We start from the raw sequence: 19,044 nt of genomic DNA, 5'->3' as shown, positions 1-19,044 counted from the left end.
GTCGGGGATCCTGGCATCGGGGTGGGGGCTCGGGGGCTCGGGTGGGAGGGGAACCTGGGGCTGGGGTGTGTGTGTGTGTGGAACCTGGCACTGGCAGGGGAATTGCGGGAGGGATCCCAGCAAGGGTGATCCCCATGTTGGGGGGGTGGGAGCTGGATGCATGGGGAGACATCATGGATATGGGCTAATGTCCCTTTCCCCCCTCCTTGCCCCAGCTACTGTGTGGCTCTGCTGGACCCTCCCTGCCCCCGAGGGTGAACCCAGTGCTCCCAGCCCCAGGGCAGGAGGAGAGCAGCGGGCGCTGGCCCGGTGAGATGGGGGGCAGCCTGCGGGGCCTGGCTCCTGCCAGCTGGGAGAGCGGGGCCTGTGGGGTGGACAGGCGGACGTACGGACAGACCCAGAATCAGAGACCCAAACAGACAGGGGCAGAGACTGAGAATCAGACAGATGAACCCAGATGGGAAGATGGAGACAGACAAACAGACCCCATGAGACAGGCAGACTGACCTAGACAGAAGCAGGGACCGGGGGGCAGGCATATTGCTGGCATGAGCAAGCCTGGCTAGCAGGGGCCTCTCATCCCCCAGGGTCCTGCCCTCATCCATGGGGCGCAGCACCCACCCCCCACATCCCCTGGGGCTGGAAGAGGGGTCCCAGCTAGGAGGAAGCTGCAGGGAGCAGCTGTATCCAGGGGGTCCCAGCCCGGGGGGAAAGGGCTGGGGGGGATTCTGACTCTGAGGGAGCTAAGGGGAGAGGAGGATGGGGCTGGGTGTGGGTGGGGTCCCAGCTGGGGGCAGGCAGGAGGGGTCCCAGTGGCGTGTTGGCTCTAGGTGCCGGGGGGAGCGGGGGGAGGATTTTGCTTCCATCCCTTAGCTTGTCTCTGTCTGTCTGCATGTCCACCTGTCTGTCCATCTCTCTGACCATCTGGTCCCTAGAGTTCGATTTGATGGCAGGCCATTTGCTGTACATTGCGCCGTGCGCCTTCACCGGAGTTGTTCGCCTGGCCAAAGGCAACCAACGCTGCATCTCCTTCACCTTGCGCGAGTGTGAAGAAGTGGGACTGTTCTTAAAGTTTCGTTTGAATACTGTAGGGGTGCCTCAGTTTCCCCTATGCATTTCTTAAGTCTCTAGGTGGTGGGATAAGGGGGTGTATTGTTGCAGAGCAAAGGGCCAGTGTACACAAATGGCCGACACTCTGTCTCCTGGCAATTGATGGCCTGGGACCTTCCCCCCTCCCCTCCCACCCCCACCCCCCCGCAAGGTGAGAGCTAAAGGGTTGGAGAACAAAGGAATCAAGTGACCTCCTGGCCCGGGAAAGGGACAAAGCCCAGAGGAAGGGGGGCCGGAGGGTGAGTCACTTTGGGGCTGGCTGGGGACATGGAGTGAAGTGCAGACTTGGTTGTCTGGCTCACTGCCCCCCAAAATGGACCCGGCTGAGGGGTCCTGTTCTCTGCACCTACAAGCTCTGTTTTAGACCATGTTCCTGTCATCTAACAAACCTCTGTTTTACTAGCTGGCTAAGAGTCACGTCTGTCTGCGGCGTTGGGGGGCAGGATCCTCTGGCTTCCCCAGGACCCTGCCTGGGTGGACTCGCTGGGGGAAGCGCACGGAGGGGCAGAGGATGCTGGATGCTCCAAGGTCAGACCCAGGAAGGTGGAAGCTGTGGGAGCTGTGTGTCCTGCAGATGGGCTGCTCGCAGAGAGGAGGCTCCCCCAGAGTCCTGCCTGGCTTCGTGGGGAGCAGATCCAGAGCATCGCCCGGGGACTCCGTGACAGCGAGAAGTTCCCAAAGTCCAGCACCAGCCCTCGCCTCCCTCAGAAGTGCCTGTCCTGGTTCTGCTGCCTCCCAGAGCTCATCCAGGGAGGCCCCCGATGCAAGGGCAGGAAGTCCTGCAAACACGGTGCCCCCCCGGAGACCGCACCCCAGGAAGGTGATTTGGGAGACGGGGTTGGGAGTCAGGACTCGGGGCAGGCGGCAAAAACCAGGATGACGCTTCCTTGGGTCTGAGACAGACGTGTCCTGACGGTCCCGGAGCTGGGCAAGTGTTTAACAACTACACAGAAAGTGAAGGAACTTCCTGGGCAAAACAGACGCTGGGGGAGGTGGAATCCACAGCTGGGTTTTTTAAGTGTTGTGAAGCAAATTATCTTGCAACAAAATAAATAAAAAATAACGAAACTTCCAGGCAAAAAACTCTGTGAAACTGGAATTTGGGTTGTGAGTTTATATCGCTGAGCTGGGGGGGTCAGGAAGAGGGGGAGGGAAACTGGGCAGGGTGTAGGGGGGAAATCAGTCATTTTTTAGTAACAGAAATGTCGCTGAGCAGTTTTCTCTGAAATGGACACACAGCTAAACTCCCAGACAAAAATACCTTGTGAAGCTGGGCCCAGGCTTGGATGTTTGTACAGGTGAGTTCAGGGGCACAGATTGTGGTCGGTACAGTCTGGTTTCTAAATGAAGAAGCCCACGAAAGGCAGAAATTTTAAAGTTAAGGCTACCCTTAAAACCTAAATTGGAAGAGTCTGGAAATACAAAGTTGCTGTAGCCCAGGTAAGCTTAACTCTGCCCCACAACCCTGGCCCAGGTATGGCTATAATATCGTATAGACTCTGTAACATCCCGTCTCCCCTACACCCTTAGATGCTTGTGTGTTTCCCCGGACATAGGTTGTTTCACAGGCTGTAGTGTGGGATGGTCCCGGGGTCAGATTGTGTTTGAGAAATACCCTGGGGTAGTGGGATTAATAGCGGGGGCTGGGACATTCACAGGGGCCCAAGGGAGTTTGTTTCCCAATTCCAACTGCAAATTAATTGTCATCCCATGGGTGCAGGAAGGGGCAGAGTTAAGGGTGCTGAGAAGCACGTAAAGGACGCCCATGGATGAGGCAGAGGTAAGGATGCACGGAGGCTCACAGTTAAGGTTGTAGGCTGTCCCTCAGCCTGGACAGGCCATGTCACTCTTCTGTAACCATGTCCCAGCCCCATCTTCCCACATCTCTCCCTAGAGCGGGCACCAGAGGAGTCTTCCCTGCTGAGGCTGGTGTCTCTGCAGAATGTCGACGGCTCATGGGACCTGGACCCCTGGCTGGCCACCGTGCTGGGGGTGAGTTAGACCGACACCGGGGGAGGATGCCCAGTCAGGTGAGTGTGGGAGGGGACAGGGACAGAGGAGAGGAGGAGAGAGATGGGGCTCAGGTGCCATGAGTTGAGCCTGTTCTCTGCTCCCAGATGAGACTGGGGGTGACCCAGGCTGGGGGGAGGGGTCTGAGGGCAACTGGATCAAATGACCTTTGAACCTGGAGCCCAGTGGGTGAGATGGGCCCAGAGCAGGGGGCCGGGAACCCACAAACAGGGGGTTGGAGCATTGGATCAAGAGGCCCCAGAGCTGGGCATGGTGGACATGGGGAGGCCCAGGCCAGGCCCTCTCTGAGGCTGTCTCCCTATCCCCTGGGCATGGCACTGGGCATCTGGGTAGGGGGTCCACGGTGCTAGAGCTGGGAACCCGCTGAGTCTGAGGAGAGAGCGCTCGATTGGGGGGTTCCCAGGGCAGGGGGATGAGGACAACACTGGGGGGGTCCCCAGGGTGGAGGGATGGGGGGCAGCACTCAGGGGTGCAGGGGGGTCCACAGGGCAGGGGGAAGGGGCAGCATTCAGGGGGGCAGGAGGGGTCCTCAGGCCAGGCACTGTCTCAGGCTGTTTCTCTCCCCCCCCCACCCCCGGACGTGCCCCCTGGCATCTGGGCCACGGTGCTGGCCGTGGTCTGGCTGCACGGCTGGGCCACGGGGCAGCGCGACGAGTGGGAGCTGCTGGAGGCAAAGGCTGTGGGCTGGGTGCAGGGGTGAGCAGGTGTGATGGGGCTAGGGGGTCAGGGGTATGGAAACCCCACAGCCCAGAGCCCCAAACCTGCTCCCCAGGGCCCCACAGCCCAGCCCTCGAGAGCCCCTATCCCCAGCATCTCCCTGTGTCAATCCCCATCCGGGGTCTCCATGCCCAGCCCCCAGCATCTTTACTCCCCTGTCCCCCGTGCCAGTCCCCCACGCTCTGTATGCTCTCTGCCCTTTGCCCCCAGGCCCGGCCCTGTTCCTTTAGCTTGTGTCTCCCCCCTGAAACACCCCCCCTGTTTCCTGGGCTGGTGTCTCCCCCCCAACCCTCACTACCCCATTCCTCGGCTGGTGTCCCCCCCGTCCCGTTTCCCTGGCTGATGTCTCCCCCCTGACCCTCCCCCACTTGTTTCAGGACCCTGGCTGAGCGAGTGCCTGGAAGCCGCCAATGCCCTGCTGGGGTGCAGCATTGGCCCTGTTGTCTTCAGGCTCTGAGCCCCCCCAAACTGGGATCCCCATTCCCACCCCCCAAGCTACCCTGGGCCACAAACTGGGAAGCCCCAGGGGCCAGCAGGGAGCACTGGGTGCAGACCCACCTGGCCGGCCTGTGCCCAACCCGGAGCTAATCCCCAGCTGGGATCCCACTGCCACCAATTCGGATGCATCCGGCTCCTGCTGGCTGAAGAGGAGCCATGGCTGCCCCCCAGCTCCACCACACGCTGACCCAGTGTTCAGTAAGCCCCATGCTGCTCACAGCTGCCACCTCCTCTCAGCATTGTGGGGGAGTCCTCTGGATCGCCAGTGTCAATGTCACAAATTTCTTCGCTTTTTCCAAATGACTGAGGGGTCCCTCTATTAACAGCCCCTGCACCCCACCCCATAGGTGGCTGCACTGACCTCACCCTGCACAAGCCATTGAGTGTAAACCTAGTCCCATCTACACAGACTTCAGCTATGTGACAGACAGACTGACAGGATCTTTGCATGTCCAAAAACAACCTCCTTTGGTCATAATGGCAGATTTCTCTTCGATAGACAGTCGGGAACGTGAACCGTAGCCCAGGGATTTGCACGCATAATTGATTTGCTCTCTGTCCAAATTAGAGCTGGTCAGACATGTTCCAGCTGAACTGTGTTCGGTTGGCAGATGCGATTCAGTGGGGAAGGCTGACAGGTGGAAGTGGGCAGCAGATAGAGGACGCTTGCCACGTGCTGTGTGTTGTCAATCCGTCCCCATTCACCAGCTGCTGAATTCTCTACCAAAGGAAGAACTGCTTAAAACCTGGCCATCCATCTTGACGGTCCACCTTGGGCAGCATCGGGCCCTTCTCAGGACGTACTGGGGCTCAAGCAAACGCTGGAAGACCTCAGCTCTTTAATTCCCTGGGGAGGAAGCATTATGTTTATCGAGGAACTGCAGAAAAATAGCGAAGAAGCAAACAGTTTTCCCTCTTCGTGTTAACCAGCCTCGACCCCCGTCGAACTGCTCTCACCACGTGACTCTGTGGTTGGTCATGTCCCTAGTTTAGCCTTTCCATGTCTGAGAAGGCAACTCAGCCAACGTAATGCACAGCCCCCGGGTCCTGTCGCCGCCCCATGCCCCGCACTGCACGGAGGCTCTGGGGAAGGATCAGGAAACCGGGTAACTGATCGACTGCGTTGAGCCAGCACTGGGAAGGAACGCAGCCCTTTGGCTGAGATTCCCCCCAAAGGGCAGATGGAACTCAGAGATCCTAATTCTGACCGCCCGCTATGAACAGTGGGACTTAAATGCCAGTGATGACATCCTGTCCCCATTGAAACCAAAGGGCCTTTTGCCTTCCACTCCAGCGGGTGCAGAATTTCAGCCCGAGTCTTTTCAGTGGCCTTCAGATAAACTCTGTCGGCGGAAGCTGGTTGCCTAGTCCCCGTAGGCTCCTTTGGAAATCCCCATTTCCAGCCAACTTCAGTGGCCTTCAAGGCAGGCCCTGTCTACGTTCTTCAGATAGAGAGAGAAAATCCACACGCAGAATAACTCAAGCAACTCGTACGACTGTCTGTACTCATGTACGCGGCCTCCCGTAGTGCACCACAGCTAGTAATGTCTGAACACCCCAGCATGTAACGCCCCCTCTGTGCCCATCCGGTCCCCGGTTCCTAGCTGCTCTGCTTGGCCCTGGGGTGGCTTTGGGCGGTAGGGACTAGAGCAGGGGCCTGGCCCACGGTGTTCCCGGGTTCTGCTCTGGTTCCTGGAGGAAGAGATGGCCTAGTGGCTTGAGCAGGGTGGCCCTGGACTCAGGACTCCTGGCTTCTCCTGTGGTAAAAGCGTCACAGACATTAAACAGATGTAAACACACTGAGCAAAGCAGGAGTCCCCCTCAGTCTTATAGGGCCCTAGTGGGCCAGAGTCTTTCCCACCCTTCCGCCAAGGCGCAGGCCCCGTGACAGAAAGTCCTGGCCGTGTGATGGGTCCGAGCCAGTTCCCGCTCGTCCTTTCAGAGCCAAAGGCCTTTCTTTGGTTCCTCGGTTCTGGGAAAGTCAGCCTGGCCCAGTCTGTACGACCCCCCCTCCCCGAGGGCACGGAACTTCTCTGGAGCCCTGTCTGTGGCGACGTGTCTGGATGGCAGCGGAAACCCCGGCTTGGAGACGAGGGGCTTCCAAGTGCCTGAGCGTCCGCACTGCATGGGAAGCCTGGGTTTATGCTTGCTGGACCTGGCTCTCCTGGCTGTGCTAATTCATCCACCCTGCACTGCGCAGACTCCGGAAACAACAGGACTCGGACCCGTGTCTCAGCTGGACTCGGGCTCTGCCCCACCCCCCTTCGCAGCAGCCTAGGGCCCGGGCCCGGAATGCTGGTTGTGCTGAGTCAATTACGGACCCAGAAATGGTTCTGAACAAGAAACGTCACTTGTCAAATGTTCACATCTCCTCTTGCAATAGATCATTCATCCGTGAGTCAGGCAGGGGGAACCTAGACCCACCCCGAGAGGCATTTGTCCAGCCTGTTCTTAAAGCCCTCCAGTGACAGGGATTCCACAGCCTCCCTGGGGAGCCTGTTCCAGAGCTTCACTCCCCTGAGAGTCCTCACCTCATTCTGCCTTGCTGCAGATTCAGCTCATGACGGCTTGTCCTGCCTTCAGGGGACATGGGGAACAATCGATTCCCGTCCTCTTTAGAACCCTCCCTAAGGCATTTGCAGGCTGTTATCCGGTCGCCCCTCAGACTTCTGTTCTCAAGACGAAACAGGCCCTGGTTTTCTTAACCTTTCCTCCTAGGTCAGGTTTTCTAAACCTTTGCTCACTTTTGCTGCTCTCCTCTAGACTCTCCAATTTATCCATGTCTTGCTTCAAATGTGGCACCCAGGACTGCAGCTGGGGCCTCACCAGCGCCGAGTGGAGCGGGACAATTCCCTCCCGTGTCTGCATACGACCCTCCTGTTAACACAGCCCAGGGTGAGATTAGTGCTGGGCTTGTGTGACACAGGAGGGCCGAGGAGATGGTTGTGACGCAGCAGGGAGGGGGGAGCGTTGACCTGGGAATGTGGCAGGGGAGTTTCACTGGGGATGGGAGACCTGAGAGCCTGTCACCTGAGCCAGGACAGGGAGGGGGAGGTCACACCTCTGCCGGGGGAACTGGACAAAGGCTGCAGGAGGGAGCCTGCTGGGGGCGGGGGGCTGGTTTCAGTTTGGTGCTGGAACGCAGGGAACCCCAGGGCTGGGGTCTAAGCGCCCTGCCCCCCAGAAAGACTTGACTGAGGGGTCCTGCTTGTACCCACAAGCTCTGTTTTAGACTATGTTTCTATTGTCCAATAAACCTTCCGTTTTACTGGCTGGCTGAGAGTCCCGGTAAATCCCAGGAAGAGGGGTGCAGGCCCCAGACTCCCCCACACTCCGTGACAATGGTCACATAAACCAAGGCCAGAAGAGACCGATGAATCGTCTCCTCCCGGCCAGCACCTATAATGCGGCTTCTGCCTCATTCCTTAGCCGTTGCTGCCCTCTGCTGACCACATGAAGCAACCAGAATTTCACCGACATCAGCCTTGTTCTCTATCCTCGCTGGTTACCGGTTCGCTTCCAGAGGCTTCCCTCCCATTTGTCAGTCCATACGGTTACACACGAAGGGCTGATCAGATCAATTTGCAGGGTGCTAGGCTCCCACACAGATTTGCCTTTGTATTGTTAATTCACCAGCAGCTAATGCACACAGGTGCCAGTCCTGGTGAGATGGGGCTTACGGGAGTTCGGCCTTGGATCTCAGCGGGGACAGGTTTTGCACGCACTGTCTCGGAAGGTAAATGCTTCTGATCACTGTAGGTGAGCACACGCAGGGATGAGGTGACTCCAATGGAGCTACAACCGAGTCACGCCAACTGGGGATCTGGCCCAGTGACCCCAATGGCCTGACAGCTGACAGACACCACCTGAAGATCTGTCCCACAGCGTTTAAGGTTGAGATTTTCCAAGTCCTGACTAGGGGATTTGGACACACAATTCCCATAAAATGTAGCCTGAGCTCCTAAAAAGCTGCTTTCTGAATGCTGGTCATAGCTCTCATCCAGCCCATCCATAGACCTCAGCCCCATGTGGCGAAACTGAGGCACAGAGCAGGGCTGGGTCACACTTTCTGAAGCGCCTAATCCCATTGTCCAGGGACAGGTTTTTAAAGGTATTCAAGGGCCTTGTGGAATTTTCACCAGTGTCTAAGGAAGTTAGCTGCCTAACTCCCCTAGAGAGGAATAGGACCTGGGCATCCAAATCCCTTAGGCAGTTTGGAAACATTCACTTTAATGTCTGGTTTTAGCCTGTTTTTTTTCAGGCTTGCTGGGCAGGCCTGAGATATCTGTCCACTCCAATTAACAGGGCTTTTCCTGGCTACCTTAGGGCACCTGAGTTTGAAAACTTTTGCCAAAGGGATTGGGTTGAGGGCGCAAAGGAAGCTGGGGCAGCTCCAGGATTGCAATGAAGATCTCTGGATCCCCATCACATGCTCCAAACCGTCGTTATTATGAATTCTTCTCCTTTGCCAAACTTACGCCAGTGAGATCAAGGTTAGAAACTGACTTCTGGAGACAAAGCCAGTCTCACGTGCCCTGATGTATAGCAGCATCCGCCCCGGTTAAGTCACTGGGGCTAAGTCTGATTCACACTATGAAGACAGTTGTTGGTGCTATATAACTGTGTGTATGTGAGGAAGGGGGGATTTTGAGGGTAATATTATTATGACCCTGCTGTGTGCCTCAGTTTCCCCATTTGCTGCGTGGTTGCCCAGCAGGGGGAAAGGACTCTGTGTTTTCAGGAAAGGCTAAAAGACACAGGTGTGGGTGACACCTCCCTGTCTCGGGGGAACAAAGAGTTGTTAAGGAACTGGCTAGAACCGACCCACGTGAACAAGGCCCTCAGTGACCTGATGCCAGGGCCAGAGCCGCCTGGATCTCCCCAGCCATCTCAGCCGGGAAGCAGAGCAAAGACCCCAGCTGGAGAAGGAAGGACTGGGGAAGTGGGAGCTGGGGGGAAGAGGTGGCTGCTGGGATCTCTCTCTCTCTCCTGGGAACAGACTATGGAGGTCAGACAGACACAGCCAGAACACAGGGCGCTGCTCCAGCTGGGGTGGGCCCCGGGCTGACCCGAACCGACGCTGCTTTCGCTTTCATTTCTCTCTGCCAACGTGCAAAGTGCCATAAGTGCAGGGTCATAATAATATTACCCTGTGCCCGAGGGACGAACAGGCCCGGCTGTTTCGTGTGCGCTGCTTGAGTGTTGCTGCAAATCCTGGTCCCTGCCGAACGGCCATGGCTCTCCCTGGGCTCCGGCTCCGCTGGCCTCACCCCATGGAGCTCACGGGGTGAGGCGGGAGGGCTGGAGCCCTTGAGGGTCAGTCCAAGAGGCGGTGAGGCCTGGGGGTCCAGCCCATCTAAGGGGGTTCTGCAAGGAGCTGCTCCAAAGCTGGGGGCACAGCACCAATCCGGCGGATCCCGGACAGCATGTGAGGCTGTTCCTGTGACGAAGCGGGACTGTTCTTAATGTTTCCTCCGAATAGTGTGGGGGTGCCTCAGTTTCCCCTATGCAGTTCTTAAGTATCTAGGTGGTGGGGTAAGGGTGTATGATCATTGCAGAGCCCTAGAGGGCAGGTGTGTGCAGGGGTCTGGACACAGAGAATGGCCGACACCCTGTTTCCTGGCAACTAATGGCCTGGCCCTTCCCGCCTGCAAGGTGAGAGCTGAAGGGTTGGAGAACAAAGGAATCCGGTGACCTCCCGGCCCGGGAAAGGGACAAAGCCCAGAGGAGGGGGGGCCGGAGGGTGAGTCAGTTTGGGGCTGGCTGGGGACATGGAGTGAAGGGCAGACGTGGTTGTCTGGCTCACTGCCCCCCAAAATGGACCCGGCTGAGGGGTCCTGTTCTCTGCACCTACAAGCTCTGTTTTAGACCATGTTCCTGTCATCTAATAAACCTCTGTTTTACTGGCTGGCTGAGAGTCACGTCTAACTGCGAAGTTGGGGGGCAGGACCCTCTGGCTTCCCCAGGAAACTGCCTGGGCGGACTCGCTGGGGGAAGCGCACGGAGGGGCAGAGGATGCTGGATGCTCCGAGGTCAGACCCAGGAAGGTGGAAGCTGTGGGAGCTGTGTGTCCTGCAGACGGGCTGCTCACAGAGAGGAGGCTCCCCCAGAGTCCTGCCTGGCTTCGTGGGGAGCCGATCCAGAGCATCGCCCGGGGACTCCGTGACAGTTCCCCCTGCTGGAGGCTATGGGATCTGCTGTGTATTTGTGTGTGTGTTTTGTTGTCCCCTGCGGGAGGAAACGAGACCTGCTCAGTGTGTGGTTGAATCCCTGTGTCCACGGCACCTGCTCTCTGTGGGGGGGCGTGGGGGGGATGATGTATGAAGACGACTCAGTTCTGGCCTGGGACTGGGCTGCTGGTACGCAGAACTCGATGGAAATACCAGCATGTTCAGGTCGCTCTGGGGTGGGGCCGGGGATGAGGGGCTCAGGGCTGGGGCAGGGGAAGAGGGCTGCGGCTGGGGATGCGGGCTCTGGGGTGGGGCCGGGGATGAGGAGCTCAGGGCTGGGGCAGGGGAAGAGGGCTCCGGCTGGGGGTTTGGGCTCTGGGGTGGGGCCAGGGATGAGGGGCTCAGGGCTGGGACAGGGGAAGAGGGCTCTGGCTGGGGGTGCAGGCTCTGGGGGGTTTGGGGTGCAGAAGGGTGCTCAGGAGCTGTGGCGTTGAGAGGGGACTCCCCCTAGTACTCTCCACAGCAGCACCAAGGCTGAGGGGGAAAGGCCATCTCCCTGCCACAGGACCTCTGGGGCTACAGGATAAGCATCCCTCCACCAGCCCCAGAAGATCCAGGCCCGGGGAGAGCCGCACCTGGGTCTGGGCTGCGCCGCCCCGGCCGCAACAGGTCCGGGCCACAGGCTGAGTTGAGGCCGGGGGAGTGGTGCCCCTCCCGCAGCAGGCTGGGGACCAGGCTAGGTGGGGCGGGTTCCCTGAGCCCCCGTGTGGCGCTAAATAGGCTTCTGCATGGCTGTGTAGCTTACAGGGAGCTTAGGTCAGGATTGAGGGGCACCAGCCTAGCTGTGTGCATGTGTGAGCCCTGGGGTGGAAGAGAAGGGGACTGTGGTTTAGGACCGAGGACCTGGGCAGAGCTGGGGACTGTGGGCAGTGGGCAGGACAGCAGTGCCCATCAATCACTGAGGCCTCGAAACCCAGAATTGCCTTTTGCTCACTGGGCCATGCTGCCTTTGCTACCTGCATGGGAAAGTGAGCCTTGTTCATCTGTCTGTTTCACTGTATTCCCCGCTGCTAAGGTTCCCCTGCTCCCTGGGAGCCTGCTGGAATGTACGAAGGCCCCATCACCTGTCCCAGGCCCTGGGAGCAAGCGGCTTGACCCCTGTCACTTTACCCATTGAGGCTGTTTGCTGTAGGAACAGACCCGTCCTGTCCCCTGTCTAACTTTGATTAGTGCCTCTGACTTTCTCTTCTAATCAGCCCCCACGAGACCACCCCTGAGCCCTGCATTTCCCAGCAGCGTCGCCAGGCTAATTGCCCTCGGAGGGACCACTTATCTTGATGTCTGCCGCTGGCCTGTAAGCCCTGGAGAGCTCTCCAGGCAGGGCCCAGCTCCGAGCTGGGCTGAACCCCTCCTGGAGTGCTCATTCGGGCATGTGACGCTCTAATGACCAGTATGTCTCCTCCTGTAGGTCTCTGTATGGCCACAGATGCTGCAAGGCTAACTGGAGAGAGTCCTTTTTAGAAGGTGCTTGGCTAATAGAAGCATAGAAGTGTCGGACTGGAAGGGACCTCAAGAGGTATCTAGTCCAGTCCCCTGCACTCAGGCAGGACTAAGTATTCTCTAGACCATCCCTGCCAGGCATGTCTAACCTGCTCTTAACAGGGATGGTTTTAACAAGCACAGACTGAAGCAGGCTTTCTGGGGCGTTTTTATGAATGATTATTTTTGACCTAACCAAAGCGTTAGTGAAATTAATGGGTTTCAAATGCAATTGATCCAGGGTGTATAGAAGGGCACCATTGCCTCCTTGAGCACCCCATTGCAGCTGAGTGTGGCTCTGCTGTGGGCTGCCTCAGTTTCCCCCCTCAATCAGAGAACAATGAGGTCACTTAGACTCATAGACTTTGAGGCCAGAAGGGACCAGCGTGATTGTCTAGTCTGACCTGCACATCGCAGGTCACAGACCCTCACCCACTCACTCCCAAACCTCTGGCTGAGTTACTGACATCCTCAGCTCACGATTTAAATACTTCAGATTATAGAGAATCCACCATTTACCCTAGTTCAAACTGGCAAGTGACCCATGCCCCATGCTGCAGAGAAAGCAGAAAACAACCCAGGGTCTCTGCAAATCTGACCCAGGGGAAAATTCCTTCCCAACCCCAAATATGGCGATCAGGTAGACCCTGAGTATGTGGGCGAGATCCACTAGCCAGACCCCAGGAGAGAATCTCAGTAGTGACTCAGAGCCCTCCCCAGCTAGTGCCCCGTCACCCGCCGGTGGGAGATATTTGCTGCTAGCAGTCACAGATCGGTGACATGCTATTGTAGGCAGACCCATCATCCCAGCCTCTCCAGACACTTAATGCTCAGGCTGGAAGTCAGTTTGGTTTTTTGCCCCAACCAATGAAAACTGCAAAGGGGGGGTGTGATAGGATGTCCCCCCTGCACAAGCCCTGAGGGGGTTAATGTGGGCTGGGAGGGGCCAATTACCTTTAGATGCTGCCCTGGAGGGAACCCAGGGCTTGACGGGGCCCTGCTGGCAGATGGAGCCCAGCTGTGCGAGGAGTGGGCACAGCAGACAAAGCCAGGAAGGCTAAGCAGCCATGGGCTGTGGGGAGGCGGGATATCAGCAGCTGCTCCTTAAAGAGACAGGGAGTTGGCCTAGGACAGGGAGGGGATCCAGGGGGAAGAAGATCCTGTTGTTCTGCCCTGGATTTAGGGAGTCTCACAAGAGGGGTGATTTGAAAGTATCTTGTCTCCTCATTGGTCATTTTGGTCAGGTGCCAGCGAGGTTACCTTAGCTTCTTAACCCTTTACAGGTGAAAGGACTTTGCCTCTGGCCAGGAGCGATTTTATAGCACTGTCTACAGAAAGGTGGCTACCCTTCCCTTTATATTCATGACAGGGCTCATCGAGCGCGGCCTCCCACCTGGCAGTACCTTGGCGCTGTCGATGCGCTGGGGGGAGTAGTCTCGGCCGTCCATGGGGCACTCCATGCTGCCGGAGCGGTCCAGCAGGAAGATGAACTCCCCGGCAGGGCTCTGGCCCGGCACCGCCTCAGGCAGGCTGGGCAGCAGGGTCACCATCACAGCCAGGTCGCCCATCAGGGAGCCTGCGGGGAGATGGGGCCAGCCCCAAAAGGGGCAGATATGGGGTTGAGCCCTGTGAGCCTGCGAGAGCCCTCAGTCCCCCGACTGCCCCAGAGCCCTATCCATGTCCCTCCCGCACACCGCCCTCCCCATAGATCCCCCAGTGCCCCCAGCCCCTCCAGTAACCCCCAACTGCCCCAGAGTCCCAGCCCCACCCCGTCCCTCTCCCCACTCCACCCTCCCCACAGATCCCCCACCATCCACAGCCCCTCAGCACCACCCAACAGCCCCAGAGCCCCACCCCATCCCTCCCCTACACTGCCCTCCCTGTAGATCCCCCACCACCCCCAGCGCCCCAGCCCTGTCCCTCCCTCCGCACTTCCTTCCTCCTAGGTCCCCCACAGTCCCTAGCCACTCAGCGCCCCCTGACTGCCCCAGAGCCCCACCCCACTGCTCTGTCCCTTCCCCCCACACCGCCCTCCCCCCAGATCCCCCACCCTCCCCAGCCACCCCGTGACCCCGACTTCCCCAGAGCCCCTCCCCCACTCTTCTGTCCCTCCCCCCGCCCTTCCCTTAGATCCCTCGCCCCCAGCCCCTGCCCTCACCCCCAGCCCCTGCCCTCCCAAACCTGCAGTGAGCCCCAGTGTCCGCCTGTTGACACCCCACCCTCTCACCTCCAGCTCCGCCGAGACCCCCCAGGCCTGTCCCCCAACCCTCGCTTGCCCCGATTCCCCCAGCAGCGCTCTGAGAATCCACCCCCATCAGCCCTAGCACCCCATACAGCTCCTGCAGGGAGAGACGTGGTTACCCCGACATCCCCCTGCCATCCCCCAGCCATCACATTCCCGTACAGCCCCTGCGCCCGCTGGAGAGATGGGTCATCCCAAGATCCCCCCCCAGTTCCCCCCACGAGCGCCCTCTCCCCCCCCCCCCCGGGACACTTGCCCCCTAGTACCTGGTTTTTTTCCACGGAGCTGGGCCTGGATACAGGCTTCCACCAGGCGGGCCTGGAAGGCGTAGACGGCTGCCACAGTGTCCACGGGGAATACGAACACAGCCTCCACGGGCCCTGGCTCCTCATTCCTGTAGGGCAGCTCGCAGCCCACGTCAGCCACGAAGCCTCAGATCAGCACCGTCACCGAGCCGCTGTGCAGAGGCACTGGGGGGAACAGGGTCATCAGCCGGGGTCCCGCCATGGGTGCTGGGGGGACAGCGGGTCAGCTACAGGACCCCACAGACCCCCATGGGCACTGGAGGAGGGGGATGTCAGCCAGGGACCCCTGCATGGGTGCCAGGGGAGAGGGGTGTCATCTACGAGCCCCCCACATACCCCATGGGCACCAGGGGAGGGGCCGGGTCAGCCATGGGGCTGCCCTCCCCCTCGCAGCCCCACCCCTGCCCCCCAGCCCTGAATTACCCGGCTTGTTGGAGCCGGTCAGGAGGCTGCACTGAGTCATCTTGGCTCCGGGGTCAGGGGATCTGTGCAGGGGAAGCGGGGTGAGATACAGGATTCCTAGGAAAACTGACAGGCACGGGGTACCCCGACCCCACAGCAATGGCTCTGAGACCCCAACCCCACCGCCCTGCTCAGCCAAATCCTGTGGCAGGGAGTCCCACAGGCTCACAGGGCCTAGCTCAGAGATCACAGTGATGGCTCCTCCCAGGGCCCCCCTCCCCACACACAGTTCCAGCCAGCAATGGGGGTGGGTGGAGAAGTGTAGAGGGCAGTGTATAGGGATGTATGGACAGACAGACAGATGGAAGGAGGGGTGGGGGTTCGGTCAGAGCACAGGGGAGGGGCTAGTGGTTAGAGTAGGGAGAGGCTGGGAGTCAGGACTCCTGGGTTCTATCCCTGGCTCTGGGCGGGGAGTGGGTACTAGTGGGTTAAGCGGGGGTAGAGGGGGCATGGAACCAGGACTTCTGGGTTCTATCCCCAGCCCTTGGGGGGGGGGGGCTGGAGCAGTGCCGGGCTGCAGGGAACCCGAGTGGGTCACTGGGGAGTTGTTCACCCAGCTAGGGTATTGCCCTGCAAAGAACAGAAGGGGTTTACAGAGCAGCTGTTCCAAGCTGAGGGGGGAGGGGGGGCGCTGCTATTTACCTTCACCCGGGACTGGAGTGACCGCCATGAACCCCCCGGCCTGAGGCTGCGAAGTCCAGCCCTGGCCACAGCTGGGGGCTCTTGCTCCCTGACCCAGAGCCGGACCGCCTGGGCCTGGCGGGGATGAAAGGCCAGCAGCGGGCTGGGATCTCCAGCAGCAGGAACCCAGCTCTGAGCACACGGGGAGTCCCCCTTGAGGAGCAGGGATCTGAGGGTGCTGGCGGGGGGGAGGCATGCCAGAGCTGCCATGACCAAGAGGGGCTCCAGACCTAAATTCCCTCTAAGCTGCATGGCTGTGCAGCTGGCTACCGAGGGCCGCGTAGGTGGGGAGAAGCACCCCTCCCGCAGCCCAGTCCCACCCTGCCGGAGCTGCAGCGGAGAGGCGCCTCTCCCCTGGCCTGGTCCCGAGCTCCTGCGGGGAGAGAGGGCTAGGGGGAGTCCTCTCTCCCCGGGGCAGTCTGCACCCCAAGCCCCTCATCCTCAGCCCCACCCTGGAGCCCACACCCCTAGCCAGAGCCCTCACCCCATCCCATACCCAACCCTCTGCCCCAGCCCTGAGCCCCCTCCCTCACCCAAATTCCTCATCCCCGGCCCCACCCCAGAACCTACACCCCCAGCCAGAGCGCACACCCCAACCCTCTACCCCAGCCCTGACCCCCCTCCCCCACTCCAAATTCCTGGGCCCCACCCCCACCACACGTCACCTCCATATTGCTGCACATAACAAAATTCATTCCATGCATGCACGTAAAAAATTAGAGGGAACACTGCTCCAGACCCCGTTCTTGGGGCCCCATATTGTCTCACCGCCGCTGGGCCAGCTGGAGAATTCTCAGCTCCAAGGACAGACGGGAACATTGGGATCACCTGGGTAACCCGCAGGGCCTGGAACAAACTCCTGGGGAAACTGAGGCCCAGCCCCATCCGTCCCGCATCAAACACTGGCCGCCACAGAGGATCCACCACAGCCCCAGGTGAGCTGTGCCAATGGCTAGTGCGCCTTCCCTCCAGTGCGACCTCATCTGCCTGCCACCGCTAGCCCCGGGCCGGTGCCACAGCAGGGCATGCACTGCTGCCGTGTCCCAACGGAGCAGGTATTCACAGCCGGGAGCCAGGCACCTCTTCACCCACTCCGGGGTAAGCACCACAGACCGGGAAATGGCAGAAGCCCCGGGAAAGGCTCTGCCGGGGAAGCAGGGCTGGTTGTTTGTCGCTGGGATTTAACTCTGACGCCTAGTTCCCAGACCGGAGAAAGGGAGTCAGTGTGGAAGCTACAGCAAGCCACCGGCTGCAGCTCTGGCTGCTGCAGCTGCTTCTGGCAGAGCGCCCGAGTCGCTGTACGGCGGGGTGAGGTCTGAGTGGGGAACAGCCCCTCAACAGCCCCCAGGAGCCATGGGGAGCAGGACAGGTGCCACTGGGATGGGCGCCGGGAGATCCATGCAGGGAGAAGTACAAAAAGGAACAGAAAGGTGGGAGGGTGAGTTGGAACCAGGAAGGTTTAGGGGTCACCTCCCTCCAACCCCCCCAAACTGCCCCAGCACACAGGGCCCCCACACCCAGGGAGGGAAGACGCTGCAGGGGCAAAGCCCCATATGAGCGGGATGGGCCCAGATCGGGGTCTGGGGATCAGGGGGGACCCCTGGACAAGGGAGGGGGTCAGGACCCAGAGAAGATGGAAGGGGCCCCTGGACCCAGGAGGCAGGACCAGGGCGAGCCATGGACCCCAGGAGGGGGTGCTCTGGGGAGCCTGATCCCACGGGCCCGATCTGCAGCAGCGCTACTTTCCCCCTCGGTCACCGGACAGCGAAGCCCTGAGTCAGCTGGAAGGGAAACTAGCTCCGTCCCCCGCCAGGGCGCGTCTGCAAACTCCTCGCCCTCAGTACTGCAAACCAGGGGACGTCCGCAAAGTTCCTCCCACCCACTGGGAGCCAGGGACCGTCTGCAAACCCTTCACGCCACACAGCCCCCCTTGTGCTGGTGCAGTGGCGCTCAGCCTTTCCAGATAGCGACTGTACCCCCTTTCAGGAGTCTGGTGTGTCTGGCGTACCCCCAAATTTCACCTCACTTAAAAACCACTTGCTTGCAAAATCAGACATAAAAATGCAAACGTGCCCCAAAACCCTGTGACTCCCCAATGGCTGAGCTGTTCCCTTTTGCCAGACAATCAGAAAATAAGTCGACTGGAATATAAATCTCGCACCGACATTTCAGTGTCCAGTGTATAGAGCAGAATAAACAAGGCATTGGCTGCATGAAATGTCCATTTGTAGGGACTGCGCTAGTGCTTTTTATGTCACCTGTTGTAAAATTGGGCAAATCTCTAGAGGAGCTGAGGTACCCCTGGAAGACCCCTGTGTAACCCCAGGGGCAGCTGTACCCCGGGTTGAGAACCACTGTGCTAGGGCATGTCTGCAAACTGCCCACACACACACACACTGAATTGGGGCTGGGGGTGTCTCCAAACTGCGCCTTCCTGACCCTTTGCTGCCCTCTGGGGGCTATTTCACTGGCATGCCCGCTGTCCATCCCAGCCATGCTGCCTTCCCCAAGGAGGGTCCGACCTGCCAGACACGCACACCCAGGGGACCCAAATCCCGGCCTTGGATGGGCAGCAAATGCACCCAGTTTCCCCTCAGAAATCTGTTTGCTGACACTAAAAATCACAGTGTCGATCCCCAGGCCGCCCTGGCCTCATTATCCCTCAGCTGTCATTTGTCAGACACAATGTGAAACAAAACCCTAAGGAATAAAATGGATTTGTATTGTTTTTTTATTTGTTTGTTGCTATTTCTGACACATTTCATTTCAGACTCATTGGCAAATGCTCCCTTCCCAACCCCCAGTAAGACTTACCATCTCTTTGGAATTCATGACCCGCCTCTTGGAGCAATGGGCTCAGGCTCTCTGCAATCTCAGGCAGTGTTGTTCACACTCGGGTCAACTCCCCACTCTCACAGCTCAGCTGGCCGGGAACAGCAGGGGCCTGTGGAAAGCCCAGGAGCTGCAATCACTCCCGGGGCCAAGGGAGGCGTGTCTGGAGCTATGGAGTGGAGTCTGTGGTTACTACCTGCCTGGGAGGAGGGAGTCTGAGCTGGCAAATCCAGAGTGGGGAGCCAGAAAGGCTCAGGGGAAAGCAGTGGTGGAATGAGCTGCGGGTGTCCCCGGGAGCTGCCATAGGGAATGGCTAAGAGGAGCCGTTGCGCCAGAAAGTGAGTCAGTGACACTGGAGCCTGGTGCCCCAGAGCTCCCCAGTGGCAGGAGAGCAAGAACCCGTCCCCTGACGAGTGAATTATTGTTCCAGAGTGAAACAGCTCCAGTTGGAGCCTCC

The 19,044-nt window shown here is 59.2% G+C and overlaps 1 pseudogene; it reads right to left on the bottom strand.

Annotated features, from left to right (window-relative positions):
* LOC140897183 (von Willebrand factor A domain-containing protein 5A-like) overlaps positions 1 to 15,075 on the bottom strand; it is a 30,676-nt pseudogene extending 15,601 nt beyond the window's left edge.
* Between the last annotated feature and the right edge of the window lie 3,969 nt (positions 15,076 to 19,044).

The sequence above is a fragment of the Lepidochelys kempii genome, chromosome 13 (genome assembly GCF_965140265.1).
Source record: "Lepidochelys kempii isolate rLepKem1 chromosome 13, rLepKem1.hap2, whole genome shotgun sequence".
In the NCBI taxonomy this organism is placed as follows: Eukaryota; Metazoa; Chordata; order Testudines; family Cheloniidae; genus Lepidochelys; species Lepidochelys kempii.
The sequence above is the reverse complement of the archived record's forward strand: the minus strand, read 5'-3'. Positions and strand labels throughout refer to the sequence as shown.